Consider the following 20157-nt stretch of genomic DNA (forward strand, 5'->3'; position numbering starts at 1 on the left):
GCACAGTCTCCTATATACAGACTCAGTCACACAAAGATATACAGGTGTCACATATCACATTACTCAGCACAGTCTCCTATATACAGACTCAGTCACACACAGATATACAGGTGTCACATATCACAGTAATCAGCGCAGTCTCCTATATACAGACTCATATACAAGTGTCACATATCATAGTAATCAGCGCAGTCTCCTATATACAGACACAGTCACACACAGATATACAGGTGTCACATATCACATTACACAGCACAGTCTCCTATATACAGACTCAGTCACACACAGATATACAGGTGTCACATATCACAGTAATCAGCGCAGTCCCCTATATACAGACTCATATACAAGTGTCACATATCACAGTAATCAGCGCAGTCTCCTATATACAGACTCAGGAGCACACAGATATACAAGTGTCACATATCACATTAATCAGCGCAGTCTCCTATATACAGACTCAGGAGCACACAGATATACAGGTGTCACATATCACATTAATCAGCGCAGTCTCCTATATACAGACTCAGTCACACACAGATATACAAGTGTCACATATCACATTAATCAGCGCAGTCTCCTTTATACAGACTCAGTCACACACAGATATACAGGTGTCACATATCACATTAATCAGCGCAGTCTCCTATATACAGACTCAGTCACACACAGATATACAAGTGTCACATATCACAGTAATCAGCGCAGTCTCCTATATACAGACTCAGGCGCACACAGATATACAGGTGTCACATATCACATTACTCAGCACAGTCTCCTATATACAGACTCAGTCACACACAGATATACAGGTGTCACATATCACAGTAATCAGCACAGTCCCCTATATACAGACTCAGTCACACACAGATATACAGGTGTAACATATCACAGTAATCAGCGCAGTCTCCTATATACAGACTCAGGCACACACAGATATACAGGTGTCACATATCACAGTAATCAGCACAGTCTCCTATATACAGACTCAGGCGCACACAGATATACAGGTGTCACATATCACAGTAATCAGCACAGTCTCCTATATACAGACTCAGGCGCACACAGATATACAGGTGTCACATATCACATTACTCAGCACAGTCTCCTATATACAGACTCAGTCACACACAGATATACAGGTGTCACATATCACAGTAATCAGCACAGTCTCCTATATACAGACTCAGGAGCACACAGATATACAGGTGTCACATATCACAGTAATCAGCACAGTCTCCTACATACAGACTCATATACAAGTGTCACATATCACAGTAATCAGCGCAGTCTCCTATATACAGACTCAGACACACACAGATATACAGGTGTCACATATCACATTACACAGCGGTCTCCTATATACAGACTCAGTCACACACAGATATACAGGTGTCACATATCACAGCAATCAGCACAGTCTCCTATATACAGACTCAGTCACACACAGATACACAAGTGTCACATATCACAGTAATCAGCGCAGTCTCCTATATACAGACTCAGTCACACACAGATATACAGGTGTCACATATCACATTATTCAGCACAGTCTCCTATATACAGACTCAGTCACACACAGATATACAGGTGTCACATATCACAGTAATCAGCACCGTCCCCTATATACAGACTCAGTCACACACAGATATACAGGTGTAACATATCACAGTAATCAGCGCAGTCTCCTATATACAGACTCAGGCGCACACAGATATACAGGTGTCACATATCACAGTAATCAGCACAGTCTCCTATATACAGACTCAGGCGCACACAGATATACAGGTGTCACATATCACATTACTCAGCACAGTCTCCTATATACAGACTCAGTCACACACAGATATACAGGTGTCACATATCACAGTAATCAGCACCGTCCCCTATATACAGACTCAGTCACACACAGATATACAGGTGTAACATATCACAGTAATCAGCACAGTCTCCTATATACAGACTAAGGAGCACACAGATATACAGGTGTCACATATCACAGTAATCAGCGCAGTCTCCTATATACAGACTCATATACAAGTGTCACATATCACAGTAATCAGCGCAGTCTCCTATATACAGACTCAGTCACACACAGATATACAGGTGTCACATATCACATTACACAGCACAGTCTCCTATATACAGACTCAGTCACACACAGATATATAGGTGTCACATATCACAGTAATCAGCACAGTCTCCATATACAGACTCAGGCGCACACAGATATATAGGTGTCACATATCACATTACTCAGCACAGTCTCCTATATACAGACTCAGTCACACACAGATATACAGGTGTCACATATCACAGTAATCAGCACAGTCTCCTATATACAGACTCAGGAGCACACAGATATACAGGTGTCACATATCACAGTAATCAGCGCAGTCTCCTATATACAGACTCAGTCACACACAGATATACAGGTGTCACATATCACATTACACAGCACAGTCTCCTATATACAGACTCAGTCACACACAGATATACAGGTGTCACATATCACAGTAATCAGCACAGTCTCCTATATACAGACTCAGGCGCACACAGATATACAGGTGTCACATATCACAGTAATCAGCACAGTCTCCTATATACAGACTCATATACAAGTGTCACATATCACAGTAATCAGCGCAGTCTCCTATATACAGACTCAGTCACACACAGATATACAGGTGTCACATATCACAGTAATCAGCGCAGTCTCCTATATACAGACTCAGTCACACACAGATATACAGGTGTCACATATCAAAGTAATCAGCGCAGTCTCCCATATACAGACTCAGTCACACACAGATATACAGGTGTCACATATCACAGCAATCAGCACAGTCTCCTATATACAGACTCAGTCACACACAGATATACAGGTGTCACATATCACAGTAATCAGCGCAGTCTCCTATATACAGACTCATGTACAAGTGTCACATATCACAGTAATCAGCACAGTCTCCTATATACAGACTCAGTCACACACAGATATACAGGTGTCACATATCACATTACACAGCACAGTCTCCTATATACAGACTCAGTCACACACAGATATACAGGTGTCACATATCACAGTAATCAGCGCAGTCTCCTATATACAGACTCAGGCGCACACAGATATACAAGTGTCCCATATCACATTACTCAGCACAGTCTCCTATATACAGACTCAGTCACACAGATATACAGGTGTCACATATCACAGTAATCAGCACAGTCTCCATATATAGACTCAGGCGCACACAGATATATAGGTGTCACATATCACATTACTCAGCACAGTCTCCTATATACAGAATCAGTCACACACAGATATACAGGTGTCACATATAACAGTAATCAGCACAGTCTCCTATATACAGACTCAGGAGCACACAGATATACAGGTGTCACATATCACAGTAATCAGCGCAGTCTCCTATATACAGACTCATATACAAGTGTCACATATCACAGTAATCAGCGCAGTCTCCTATATACAGACTCAGTCACACACAGATATACAGGTGTCACATATCACATTACACAGCACAGTCTCCTATATACAGACTCAGTCACACACAGATATACAGGTGTCACATATCACAGTAAACAGCACAGTCTCCTATATACAGACTCAGTCACACACAGATACACAAGTGTCACATATCACAGTAATCAGCGCAGTCTCCTATATACAGACTCAGTCACACACAGATAGACAGGTGTCACATATCACATTAATCAGCGCAGTCTCCTATATACAGACTCAGTCACACACAGATATACAAGTGTCACATATCACATTAATCAGCGCAGTCTCCTATATAGACTCAGTCAGACACAGATATACAGGTGTCACATATCACATTACTCAGCACTGTCTCCTATATACAGACACAGTCACACACAGATATACAAGTGTCACATATCACATTAATCAGCGCAGTCTCCTATATACAGACTCAGTCACACACAGATATACGGGTGTCACATATCACAGTAATCAGCGCAGTCTCCTATATACAGACTCATATACAAGTGTCACATATCACAGTAATCAGCGCAGTCTCCTATATACAGACTCAGTCACACACAGATATACAGGTGTCACATATTACAGTAATCAGCGCAGTCTCCTATATACAGACTCAGTCACACACAGATATACAGGTGTCACATATTACAGTAATCAGCGCAGTCTCCTATATACAGACTCAGGCGCACACAGATATACAGGTGTCACATATCACAGTACTCAGCACAGTCTCCTATATACAGACTAAGGCGCACACAGATATACAGGTGTCACATATCACATTACTCAGCACAGTCTCCTATATACAGACTCAGTCACACACAGATATACAGGTGTCACATATCACAGTAATCAGCACAGTCTCCATATATAGACTCAGGCGCACACAGATATATGTGTCACATATCACATTACTCAGCACAGTCTCCTATATACAGACTCAGTCACACACAGATATACAGGTGTCACATATCACAGTAATCAGCACAGTCCCCTATATACAGACTCAGTCACACACAGATATAAAGGTGTAACATATCACAGTAATCAGCGCAGTCTCTTATATACAGACTCAGGCGCACACAGATATACAGGTGTCACATATCATAGTAATCAGCACAGTCTCCTATATACAGACTCAGGCGCACACAGATATACAGGTGTCACATATCACAGTAATCAGCACAGTCTCCTATATACAGACTCAGGAGCACACAGATATACAGGTGTCACATATCACAGTAATCAGCACAGTCTCCTACATACAGACTCATATACAAGTGTCACATATCACAGTAATCAGCGCAGTCTCCTATATACAGACTCAGTCACACACAGATATACAGGTGTCACAAATCACATTACACAGCACAGTCTCCTATATACAGACTCAGTCACACACAGATATATAGGTGTCACATACCACAGTAATCAGCACAGTCTCCATATACAGACTCAGGCGCACACAGATATATAGGTGTCACATATCACATTACTCAGCACAGTCTCCTATATACAGACTCAGTCACACACAGATATACAGGTGTCACATATCACAGTAATCAGCACAGTCTCCTATATACAGACTCAGGAGCACACAGATATACAGGTGTCAAATATCACAGTAATCAGCGCAGTCTCCTATATACAGACTCATATACAAGTGTCACATATCACAGTAATCAGCGCAGTCTCCTATATACAGACTCAGTCACACACAGATATACAGGTGTCACATATCACATTACACAGCACAGTCTCCTATATACAGACTCAGTCACACACAGATATACAGGTGTCACATATCACAGTAATCAGCACAGTCTCCTATATACAGACTCAGTCTCACACAGATAGACAGGTGTCACATATCACATTAATCAGCGCAGTCTCCTATATACAGACTCAGTCACACACAGATATACAAGTGTCACATATCACATTAATCAGCGCAGTCTCCTATATAGACTCAGTCACACACAGATATACAGGTGTCACATATCACATTACTCAGCACAGTCTCCTATATACAGACTCAGTCACACACAGATATACAGGTGTCACATATCACAGTAATCAGCGCAGTCTCCTATATACAGACTCAGGCGCACACAGATATACAGGTGTCACATATCACATTACTCAGCACAGTCTCCTATATACAGACTCAGTCACACACAGATATACAGGTGTCACATATAACAGTAATCAGCACAGTCTCCTATATACAGACTCAGGAGCACACAGATATACAGGTGTCACATATCACAGTAATCAGCGCAGTCTCCTATATACAGACTCATATACAAGTGTCACATATCACAGTAATCAGCGCAGTCTCCTATATACAGACTCAGTCACACACAGATATACAGGTGTCACATATCACATTACACAGCACAGTCTCCTATATACAGACTCAGTCACACACAGATATACAGGTGTCACATATCACAGTAAACAGCACAGTCTCCTATATACAGACTCAGTCACAAACAGATACACAAGTGTCACATATCACAGTAATCAGCGCAGTCTCCTATATACAGACTCAGTCACACACAGATAGACAGGTGTCACATATCACATTAATCAGCGCAGTCTCCTATATACAGACTCAGTCACACACAGATATACAAGTGTCACATATCACATTAATCAGCGCAGTCTCCTATATAGACTCAGTCAGACACAGATATACAGGTGTCACATATCACATTACTCAGCACTGTCTCCTATATACAGACTCAGTCACACACAGATATACAAGTGTCACATATCACATTAATCAGCGCAGTCTCCTATATACAGACTCAGTCACACACAGATATACGGGTGTCACATATCACAGTAATCAGCGCAGTCTCCTATATACAGACTCATATACAAGTGTCACATATCACAGTAATCAGCGCAGTCTCCTATATACAGACTCAGTCACACACAGATATACAGGTGTCACATATTACAGTAATCAGCGCAGTCTCCTATATACAGACTCAGTCACACACAGATATACAGGTGTCACATATTACAGTAATCAGCGCAGTCTCCTATATACAGACTCAGGCGCACACAGATATACAGGTGTCACATATCACAGTACTCAGCACAGTCTCCTATATACAGACTAAGGCGCACACAGATATACAGGTGTCACATATCACATTACTCAGCACAGTCTCCTATATACAGACTCAGTCACACACAGATATACAGGTGTCACATATCACAGTAATCAGCACAGTCTCCATATATAGACTCAGGCGCACACAGATATATGTGTCACATATCACATTACTCAGCACAGTCCCCTATATACAGACTCACTCACACACAGATATACAGGTGTCACATATCACAGTAATCAGCGCAGTCTCCTATATACAGACTCAGGCGCACACAGATATACAGGTGTCACATATCACAGTAATCAGCAGTCTCCTATATACAGACTCATATACAAGTGTCACATATCACAGTAATCAGCGCAGTCTCCTATATACAGACTCAGTCACACACAGATATACAGGTGTCACATATCACATTACACAGCACAGTCTCCTATATACAGACTCAGTCACACACAGATATACAGGTGTCACATATCACAGTAATCAGCGCAGTCTCCTATATACAGACTCAGGCGCACACAGATATACAAGTGTCCCATATCACATTACTCAGCACAGTCTCCAATATACAGACTCAGTCACACAGATATACAGGTGTCACATATCACAGTAATCAGCACAGTCTCCATATATAGACTCAGGCGCACACAGATATATAGGTGTCACATATCACATTACTCAGCACAGTCTCCTATATACAGACTCAGTCACACACAGATATACAGGTGTCACATATAACAGTAATCAGCACAGTCTCCTATATACAGACTCAGGAGCACACAGATATACAGGTGTCACATATCACAGTAATCAGCGCAGTCTCCTATATACAGACTCATATACAAGTGTCACATATCACAGTAATCAGCGCAGTCTCCTATATACAGACTCAGTCACACACAGATATACAGGTGTCACATATCACATTACACAGCACAGTCTCCTATATACAGACTCAGTCACTCACAGATATACAGGTGTCACATATCACAGTAAACAGCACAGTCTCCTATATACAGACTCAGTCACACACAGATACACAAGTGTCACATATCACAGTAATCAGCGCAGTCTCCTATATACAGACTCAGTCACACACAGATAGACAGGTGTCACATATCACATTAATCAGCGCAGTCTCCTATATACAGACTCAGTCACACACAGATATACAAGTGTCACATATCACATTAATCAGCGCAGTCTCCTATATAGACTCAGCAGACACAGATATACAGGTGTCACATATCACATTACTCAGCACTGTCTCCTATATACAGACTCAGTCACACACAGATATACAAGTGTCACATATCACATTAATCAGCGCAGTCTCCTATATACAGACTCAGTCACACACAGATATACGGGTGTCACATATCACAGTAATCAGCGCAGTCTCCTATATACAGACTCATATACAAGTGTCACATATCACAGTAATCAGCGCAGTCTCCTATATACAGACTCAGTCACACACAGATATACAGGTGTCACATATTACAGTAATCAGCGCAGTCTCCTATATACAGACTCAGTCACACACAGATATACAGGTGTCACATATTACAGTAATCAGCGCAGTCTCCTATATACAGACTCAGGCGCACACAGATATACAGGTGTCACATATCACAGTACTCAGCACAGTCTCCTATATACAGACTAAGGCGCACACAGATATACAGGTGTCACATATCACATTACTCAGCACAGTCTCCTATATACAGACTCAGTCACACACAGATATACAGGTGTCACATATCACAGTAATCAGCACAGTCTCCATATATAGACTCAGGCGCACACAGATATATGTGTCACATATCACATTACTCAGCACAGTCCCCTATATACAGACTCACTCACACACAGATATACAGGTGTCACATATCACAGTAATCAGCGCAGTCTCCTATATACAGACTCAGGCGCACACAGATATACAGGTGTCACATATCACAGTAATCAGCACAGTCTCCTATATACAGACTCATATACAAGTGTCACATATCACAGTAATCAGCGCAGTCTCCCATATACAGACTCAGGCGCACACAGATATACAGGTGTCACATATCACATTACCCAGCACAGTCTCCTATATACAGACTCAGTCACACACAGATATACAGGTGTCACATATCACAGTAATCAGCACAGTCTCCATATATAGACTCAGGCGCACACAGATATATAGGTATCACATATCACATTAATCAGCGCAGTCTCCTATATACAGACTCAGTCACACACAGATGACATACAGGTGTCACATATCACAGTAATCAGCACAGTCTCCTATATACAGACTCAGTCACACACAGATATACAGGTGTCACATATCACAGTAATCAGCACAGTCTCCTATATACAGACTCATATACAAGTGTCACATATCACAGTAATCAGCGCAGTCTCCTATATACAGACTCAGTCACACACAGATATACAGGTGTCACATATCACAGTAATCAGCGCAGTCTCCTATATACAGACTCAGTCACACACAGATATACAGGTGTCACATATCACAGTAATCAGCGCAGTCTCCCATATACAGACTCAGTCACACATAGATATACAAGTGTCACATATCACATTAATCAGCGCAGTCTCCTATATACAGACTCAGACACACACAGATATACAGGTGTCACATATCACATTACACAGCAGTCTCCTATATACAGACTCAGTCACACACAGATATACAGGTGTCACATATCACAGCAATCAGCACAGTCTCCTATATACAGACTCAGTCACACACAGATACACAAGTGTCACATATCACAGTAATCAGCGCAGTCTCCTATATACAGACTCAGTCACACACAGATATACAGGTGTCACATATCACATTACTCAGCACAGTCTCCTATATACAGACTCAGTCACACACAGATATACAGGTGTCACATATCACAGTAATCAGCACCGTCCCCTATATACAGACTCAGTCACACACAGATATACAGGTGTAACATATCACAGTAATCAGCGCAGTCTCCTATATACAGACTCAGGCGCACACAGATATACAGGTGTCACATATCACAGTAATCAGCACAGTCTCCTATATACAGACTCAGGCGCACACAGATATACAGGTGTCACATATCACATTACTCAGCACAGTCTCCTATATACAGACTCAGTCACACACAGATATACAGGTGTCACATATCACAGTAATCAGCACCGTCCCCTATATACAGACTCAGTCACACACAGATATACAGGTGTCACATATCACAGTAATCAGCACAGTCTCCTATATACAGACTCAGGAGAACACAGATATACAGGTGTCACATATCACAGTAATCAGCGCAGTCTCCTATATACAGACTCATATACAAGTGTCACATATCACAGTAATCAGCGCAGTCTCCTATATACAGACTCAGTCACACACAGATATACAGGTGTCACATATCACATTACACAGCACAGTCTCCTATATACAGACTCAGTCACACACAGATATACAGGTGTCACATATCACAGTAATCAGCACAGTCTCCTATATACAGACTCAGTCTCACACAGATAGACAGGTGTCACATATCACATTAATCAGCGCAGTCTCCTATATACAGACTCAGTCACACACAGATATACAAGTGTCACATATCACATTAATCAGCGCAGTCTCCTATATAGACTCAGTCACACACAGATATACAGGTGTCACATATCACATTACTCAGCACAGTCTCCAATATACAGACTCAGTCACACACAGATATACAGGTGTCACATATCACAGTAATCAGCGCAGTCTCCTATATACAGACTCAGGCGCACACAGATATACAGGTGTCACATATCACAGTAATCAGCACAGTCTCCTATATACAGACTCATGTACAAGTGTCACATATCACAGTAATCAGCACAGTCTCCTATATACAGACTCAGTCACACACAGATATACAGGTGTCACATATCACATTACACAGCACAGTCTCCTATATACAGACTCAGTCACACACAGATATACAGGTGTCACATATCACAGTAATCAGCGCAGTCTCCTATATACAGACTCAGGCGCACACAGATATACAAGTGTCCCATATCACATTACTCAGCACAGTCTCCAATATACAGACTCAGTCACACAGATATACAGGTGTCACATATCACAGTAATCAGCACAGTCTCCATATATAGACTCAGGCGCACACAGATATATAGGTGTCACATATCACAGTACTCAGCACAGTCTCCTATATACAGTCTCAGTCACACACAGATATACAGGTGTCACATATAACAGTAATCAGCACAGTCTCCTATATACAGACTCAGGAGCACACAGATATACAGGTGTCACATATCACAGTAATCAGCGCAGTCTCCTATATACAGACTCATATACAAGTGTCACATATCACAGTAATCAGCGCAGTCTCCTATATACAGACTCAGTCACACACAGATATACAGGTGTCACATATCACATTACACAGCACAGTCTCCTATATACAGACTCAGTCACTCACAGATATACAGGTGTCACATATCACAGTAAACAGCACAGTCTCCTATATACAGACTCAGTCACACACAGATACACAAGTGTCACATATCACAGTAATCAGCGCAGTCTCCTATATACAGACTCAGTCACACACAGATAGACAGGTGTCACATATCACATTAATCAGCGCAGTCTCCTATATACAGACTCAGTCACACACAGATATACAAGTGTCACATATCACATTAATCAGCGCAGTCTCCTATATAGACTCAGCAGACACAGATATACAGGTGTCACATATCACATTACTCAGCACTGTCTCCTATATACAGACTCAGTCACACACAGATATACAAGTGTCACATATCACATTAATCAGCGCAGTCTCCTATATACAGACTCAGTCACACACAGATATACGGGTGTCACATATCACAGTAATCAGCGCAGTCTCCTATATACAGACTCATATACAAGTGTCACATATCACAGTAATCAGCGCAGTCTCCTATATACAGACTCAGTCACACACAGATATACAGGTGTCACATATTACAGTAATCAGCGCAGTCTCCTATATACAGACTCAGTCACACACAGATATACAGGTGTCACATATTACAGTAATCAGCGCAGTCTCCTATATACAGACTCAGGCGCACACAGATATACAGGTGTCACATATCACAGTACTCAGCACAGTCTCCTATATACAGACGAAGGCGCACACAGATATACAGGTGTCACATATCACATTACTCAGCACAGTCTCCTATATACAGACTCAGTCACACACAGATATACAGGTGTCACATATCACAGTAATCAGCACAGTCTCCATATATAGACTCAGGCGCACACAGATATATGTGTCACATATCACATTACTCAGCACAGTCCCCTATATACAGACTCACTCACACACAGATATACAGGTGTCACATATCACAGTAATCAGCGCAGTCTCCTATATACAGACTCAGGCGCACACAGATATACAGGTGTCACATATCACAGTAATCAGCACAGTCTCCTATATACAGACTCATATACAAGTGTCACATATCACAGTAATCAGCGCAGTCTCCCATATACAGACTCAGGCGCACACAGATATACAGGTGTCACATATCACATTACCCAGCACAGTCTCCTATATACAGACTCAGTCACACACAGATATACAGGTGTCACATATCACAGCAATCAGCACAGTCTCCTATATACAGACTCAGTCACACACAGATATACAGGTGTCACATATCACAGTAATCAGCGCAGTCTCCTATATACAGACTCATATACAAGTGTCACATATCACAGTAATCAGCGCAGTCTCCTATATACAGACTCAGTCACACACAGATATACAGGTGTCACATATCACATTACACAGCACAGTCTCCTATATACAGACTCAGTCACACACAGATATACAGGTGTCACATATCACAGTAATCAGCACAGTCTCCTATATACAGACTCAGTCACACACAGATATACAGGTGTCACATATCACATTAATCAGCGCAGTCTCCTATATACAGACTCAGTCACACACAGATATACAGGTGTCACATATCACATTAATCAGCGCAGTCTCCTATATACAGACTCAGTCACACACAGATATACAGGTGTCACATATCACATTAATCAGCGCAGTCTCCTATATACAGACTCAGTCACACACAGATATACAAGTGTCACATATCACATTAATCAGCGCAGTCTCCTATATACAGACTCAGGAGCACTCAGATATACAGGTGTCACATATCACAGTCCCCTATATACAGACTCAGTCACACACAGATATACAGGTGTCACATATCACAGTAATCAGCGCAGTCTCCTATATACAGACTCAGGCGCACACAGATATACAGGTGTCACATATCACAGTAATCAGCAGTCTCCTATATACAGACTCAGGCGCACACAGATATACAGGTGTCACATATCACATTACTCAGCACAGTCTCCTATATACAGACTCAGTCACACACAGATATACAGGTGTCACATATCACAGTAATCAGCACAGTCTCCATATACAGACTCAGGCGCACACAGATATATAGGTGTCACATATCACATTACTCAGCACAGTCTCCTATATACAGACTCAGGAGCACACAGATATACAGGTGTCACATATCACAGTAATCAGCACAGTCTCCTATATACAGACTCAGGAGCACACAGATATACAGGTGTCACATATCACAGTAATCAGCGCAGTCTCCTATATACAGACTCAGTCACACACAGATATACAGGTGTCACATATCACAGTAATCAGCGCAGTCTCCTATATACAGACTCAGGCGCACACAGATATACAGGTGTCACATATCACAGTAATCAGCGCAGTCTCCTATATACAGACTCAGGCGCACACAGATATACAGGTGTCACATATCACAGTAATCAGCACAGTCTCCTATATACAGACTCAGGAGCACACAGATATACTGGTGTCACATATCACATTACTCAGCACAGTCTCCTATATACAGACTCAGGAGCACACAGATATACAGGTGTCCTATATCACAGTAATCAGCGCAGTCTCCTATATACAGACTCAGTCACACACAGATATACAGGTGTCACATATCACAGTAATCAGCACAGTCTCCTATATACAGACTCAGGCGCACACAGATATACAGGTGTCACATATCACAGTAATCAGCGCAGTCTCCTATATACAGACTCAGTCACACACAGATATACAGGTGTCATATCACAGTAATCAGCAGTCTCCTATATACAGACTCAGGAGCACACAGATATACAGGTGTCACATATCACAGTAATCAGCACAGTCTCCTATATACAGACTCAGGAGCACACAGATATACAGGTGTCACATATCACATTACTCAGCACAGTCTGCTGGTGCGACCTAGTCGCATCGCACTGAGACTTAGCAGAATTTTCTGCAAAAAAAGATGCCCAATGCTAGGAGCATAGCACGGGACCTGGCGGCTCACTCACGCCAGGCAAGTCGCGTATCGAGGCTAGATGTATAAGGACACATCTGTATGCCCCTCCCAAAAACAGCTTTTGAATCAGAGAGAGACTGTATATGTCATGCAGTTCACAACTGGGATCACTGGTGCCTGCAGGCCTACTAGGTAACCCTGCACCACTTACAAATGTAAGTCCCCTTACCCGTATCCCCTGATGGTGGCTGTGCACCCCTTAGACAAGTTAACTCTTATTGCCCCAGGCTAGTGATACTCTCAGTTACATTTTATTAATAAATGATAGTTGATTTTCGATTGCTGCGATAAAGTAGCAACAGAAAATCGGACTTGTGAACATAGCTTAATAAACAGATTGCTGAATAAGAAAGGAAAGAAACAGAAGAGAAACACATGTGCCGAATGTGGAGCTGTGAGTGGGACAAGGTTATTAGTAATATACTTTATTTATAAGGCACCACAAGGATACCTTAGTGTGTTACACACATAGGAGTTAATGTATCAAGCAGTGAAGACAGCAGAGAAGTGGACCTGTGGAGAAGTTGCCCATAGCAACCAATCAGCTCCTACCTAACATTTTATAGATTGTACTTGATAAATGCTACCTCAAAGCTGATTGGTTGTTAAGGGCAAAATCTCCACTGGCACACTTCTCCCTGTTCATATATCAACTCCCATATATACTTACAGTGTGTAGTTGGCATAATTATGTATTGGAAGACGAAGGGGAGAGGTTCCTGCTCATAAGAGCTTACTATCTACGGAGATATGGGTGGACTCATGGGGAGAAGAGGTTACAGCCTCCACAGCTAGGAGTAGGGATGGTAAGCGAGATGAAAACGTTTTTAGGGCACCTCTGAAGGCTGGGATGCAAGAGAACACTGATAGGGGGTACTTTTTATATTTTTGTTATTTTTATCATTGAAAGTGAGCGCACAGTACACTATGTTATTTACTTTACACTGCATAAAACATATAGTACTGTATCAAAATTATGATTAATAAATTATATTGTGTGATTTATGATAAAGGTATACAAGTGACCACCGAGCACATAGCCGAAGACTTGAGATTACCAAACAACAATGGTTTCCATCTGTCAGTTAATTTGCTGACAGTCAGAAAATATAGAGAGAGGCGTAAAAATATGACAATTTCTGCAAAGACCTGGACAAAATGGCACTGGGGAAGGGGGGTTCAATTGAGCGCGAGTTTGCTAAACTCCCGGGATGAGTGCCCAGAGCTATTCAATTGCCCGTACTGTATTCCATGACTATTGGATTTGTGTTAGCACCCTCCTGAGATGTGAGCAGAAATGTACGCTAACTAGTGCCTATGGCCACCACCTCGTGCAGTAACAGAAATGCACTTAAGGGCCGTATTCAATTAGAAGCGAAAAGTCAGTTTCCACGATACTTTATCGCCAATTACGCAATTTTTGCCGGTTTCAACTTATCCCCGTATTCAATTTGTCGGACTTTTCGGTGGTGCGAAAAGTGTGTGCCTTGTAACCAGCGGAAAAGATTCGCCAATGAATACCTGGCGGAAAAAAGTGCAGAATTGGGGTTTTGGGGTGCAAACTTGCGGCAACCACCCTGCACCCTTTGTACACCCCCCTTGATGCTAACTGCGTCAAAAAATGCTGATAAAAAAACACATAGGACACCCCAAAAAAGCACTTTGAAAAAGTGGGTGAAAAAGTTCAAAGTGGGGGTACAAATTCAAAAACTAGGGAAATAGCCTTTGGGGGATCTGCAAGTATGTGCCTAAATGCTATTCTTCACCACTGTCCCTAAGACGCTAACTAGCGCCTATTGAGACCATTCAAAGACCCCAAATACCTTCAGAAGGGCTAATCTGGGGTACCCATAGTGAACCCCCATGTCAGAGCATCTTTTGGGGGTGTCAGGCTGATTTCCCCTAAAATTACAGCACTTTTCGCCTGTTTGCATTCCACTGGGTTCCGTTTTCACTGAATTGGAATTGAATACGGGGATAAGCGGGGACGCGAGCGACACTTTTTCACACCCAAAACCTCAGATGACGGGAAGAAGTCCAGACTCTGACTTTTCGCTTCTAATTGAATACGGCTCTAAGTCTGAAAATGCTTTCTACCTCGACTAAGCCCCGGGCAATAGTTGATGTAAACTACATCTCCCGACTTAAGTACCAGGCGCGATGCGGGCAGTTGTATAGCTTTGGGCACTCATCCCGGGAGCTTAACAAACTTGCGCTGAATTGAATTCTCCACCATAGAAGGTCTGAATAAGGTCTTAAGTCCCTATTTTCAAGCCCTTTACCCATTTACTGTAAATGCTACAATTCTCACAGATGCCTACATTTTAGACTGACATAATTATTGTATAGTAATACATGTTATTATTGTAATACTGAATATGTAGGCCATCAGTAAATGTATACAATGGAAATAATATTTTCAATGGTTCACTCGAGAGCAGAGGTATTGAACATGCGACCCTCCATCTGCCGTGGAGCTACACATCCCAGCATGCCCTGACAGTTTTAGCATTCCCTGATAGCAAAAGTGTGGCAAAACATGCTGGGATGTATAGTTCCACTGCTCTAGAATATAATGTGCAGTGTTCATTCTAGCACACTGCACCTGTCACATCCCATGCAGTTTCTCTTTCCTGCCTGGGGTGTCTCTCTCTGCTCTGGTGCTTCTAGCTCACTCAGCTGATGCAACAAACTGCTAAGGTAAAGACCAGAGTGTGCTTGAAGCACCAGAGTAGAGAGCGACACCCCAGGCAGGAAAGAGGAACTGCACGGGTTGTGACAGGTGCTGGGTGCTAGAAAGAACACTATGACATGTAGTCATTCTGTTGAGATTCAGAATGTCGGCACTGTAATGTCAAATGCTTCTGAATGATGACATTCAGAATGTTGACAATTAAGGGCTCAATCCAATTGTCTGTGATTATCTCACGGGTGCGAGGCATAGCGACAACAGCCGCACTTGACGGCAGCCCGAACCTGCACAAAAGTGCTCGCAGCCCCATAGGCCTCCGAGTAGAATTGTGCAAATTCGGGCTTGGAGCAGGCCGCGGGGGGGAATGATGCGAGATGCGGTGCCATTACCGGAGTCTTAACACACCCTTCACAATTAATTGGATTGACCCCTTAAATCACAATGCAATGCAACATGTCAACATTACTTACATTGGGGGCGATTCAATTCAACGCGATGTTGAATAGCTGCGGGAGGGAGCTCGCGCAGCTATTCAATTCACTGCGCTGTTTGGGCACGCTGAGGATTTCATCTCGCACCCCCCTGGGGATGCGAAGTGAAATCCGACCAAAGTGCCGGGAACGCAGCTGTTTTGTTGCATAGCGCGGCGTTAACAGCTGCACGCCCGGCACTTTGGTCAGAGAATGCCGGTTAACACGCCTTAACACCCTTGTTAAAGCGCGATAACCGGCATTCTCCGACCACACAGCGCACTGAATTGAATAGCTCCGGGAGCTCGCTCCCTGCGCTATTCAATTCGTGTTGAATTGAATCGCCCCCAGAAGGTCTACATTATGGAGGCGATTCATGTGTTTTCACCGCAGCCATTTTTTTGGGGCAACCGACAGAGCAATTCAATTGTTGCTCCGTTCAGGCGCAAATAGCTGTGGCTGCACAGATTTGGGAGGCGGCAAGCAGAAATGTGCGACAAGTCGGCACTTTGGACGCCCAAAGCAGTACTTTAGAAGGGTTTAGCTGCTTTGCATGGCTAAACCTGCTGCTTCTGGGCGTGCACAAGTGGCATTCGTGCCCTAACTGAGGAACAATTGAATTGCTCCTTTGGGCGCCCAAAAAACAATTGAATCACCCCTATGAACATATCAGCGTTAGGCTGTGCTTCCTTACGTTCACTTATGTGTTGGTGGACAGGGCCAGGTTAACAATGGGGCAGATACAATACAGCTCCAGGCCTCCACATAAAAATAGGCCCATCATCAGGACAGCTGGCCACACGGTGCATAATAATAATGCAAATTTTATACTTTTACATATTACGGAGACATTAGGGCTGACAGCGTAAAGGTACCCACACAGCACTGGTCACAGCTCCTTTGATTCTCATAATAGGCCCTCAAAGATTTTCGGCCCCACGCCCACATGGCCCTTAATCCGGCTTTGTTGGTGGACAGGCTTGTGCTTCAGCATGTCCACATATTTTATGATTACAAGTAGGGATGTGCAGGCTCGGATAGGTTCGAGTTTGCACGTGGAGTTCGGATTTTTCCCTCCAAAAAAACGGAACTCAGAACGAGGCAAAACGTCATCTTACATGGACGAACATCATCATTCCTGGTCTTTTGTCCAGGAATGATGATGTTCGTCCATGTAAGATGACGTTTTGCCTCGTTCTGAGTTCCGTTTTTTTGGAGGGAAAAATCCGAACTCCACGTGCAAACTCGAACCTATCCGAGCCTGCACATCCCTAATTACAAGCCACCAGCACTGGTTTTGCCTCTCATTCCGCCTAACGACACGAGCACACACACTGCACGATATCATTCACGATATCGTACAGTGCCGGCACCCTCCCTCATCCACAAACCTGCACAACCTGATGATATCGTCAGGTTTGACAGCAGGTTCTGGCGATGAACAATGTCGTCAACGACCAGCGGGTCATTGACGGCATATCCACTGGCCGATATAATGAACGATAACGTTCAAAATATCGACTAGTGGATACACGGCTTTACATTGAGCATAGATCATTTGATTTGGTCCTGAAGCACCAACCTGTGCCACAGCACCCAGTTTGGAAACCACTGCTCTAACTGGTTATAATTCCTTTATCCCTGTGCATTGCTTCTTTTTGTCTTGTTGCAGTATTTTTCCAGTCAGCAGAGCACAGGCAGAATATAATAATACTTGAGAAAATATGGGGAGAATTTTTTTTCCTTTTAACGCAGATAAAAAAAAACATAATATTAAGCCTGTCTATGGCATCAAATGATTTGACTTGAGAACTAAAATTTTGGTACACACTAGACGATATGTCGCCCGATCCCCATCACCCAGTGTGTATGTCGAACCATGGGCGCTCCTGCTGGGCCATTCATCGCATCAACAGATCGAGCCTACATGCTGCTCAATCTGTCAGTTTGATGAACGTCCCTGCACTTGTGGATGCGGCTTGTGAACGACATATCGTGTGGTCGGTCATCGGTCTGACCGCACAGTATTGGTGCGTACACACTGGGCGATTAAAGTGGACGACTGAACGATAACGATATCGTTCAGTCGTCCACTTTATCGTCCATTTTTAACACAAAAAAGATGAACGATGACGACGACGCGCGTTCCCGCGGGTCGTTCATCATCATCGTTCATCGCGCTGACATGCAGGCCAACCTGACGACCTCGTCAGGTTGCTGCATGTCAGGGAATGGGTAAAGAGCCCGGCGCTGAACGATATCGCTAATGATATCGTTCAGCGGCTGTGCTCAATGTCATGAACGACATTGAGCACAGCCTGCCGGGGACACACTAGACGATATCGCTCAGGGAGCATATCGTCTAGTGTGTATGCACCATTGTCATCCATTGCATCGCGGGACAGCTGGGTACGCAGGTCGCCTCATGTGTACCCAGCTTTAAAGAAGCTCTAATGTGAAAAAAATGTAAATTAAAATTGGCCAAGTCAAGATCACCTGATACATTCACCAGGAGTCAGAGAGTGCTCATGGCCAACTGCGCCAAATATTAACAAACATCAGCTAAGTTTCACAATAATCACACATATATATATATATTGTAATGAAGACACTTCATTATGTGACTATCAATGTGTCTCTCACCTTCTTGAACCTCTCCCCCCCCACCGAGTTGTGGTCACCACTCCGTCGTCATGGAACCGGCTGGTAACTTCCGGTCTGCGATTGAGGCATGCTGGGAAATGTAGTCCGATTTCTTAGGAACGTTTAGGCGACATATAACTTTCTCTTTGCTGCACTGCAGTACTACAAGTCTCAGCATTA

General features: G+C 43.0%; 1 protein-coding gene across 1 annotated transcript in view; it reads right to left on the reverse strand.

Moving 5' to 3' along the window:
• The window catches only part of LOC148474620 (uncharacterized), a 395468-nt gene extending 375406 nt beyond the window's left edge, over positions 1-20062 (reverse strand). The window contains exon 1 of the mRNA XM_088458374.1: positions 19978-20062. The gene's annotated coding sequence lies outside the window, so the exon portion shown is untranslated. The remainder of the gene's footprint in view (positions 1-19977) is intronic.
• Positions 20063-20157: the final 95 nt, after the last annotated feature.

The sequence above is a fragment of the Taudactylus pleione genome, unplaced genomic scaffold, assembly GCF_031769625.1.
Source record: "Taudactylus pleione unplaced genomic scaffold, aTauple2 ptg000828l, whole genome shotgun sequence".
Lineage (NCBI taxonomy): Eukaryota > Metazoa > Chordata > Amphibia > Anura > Myobatrachidae > Taudactylus > Taudactylus pleione.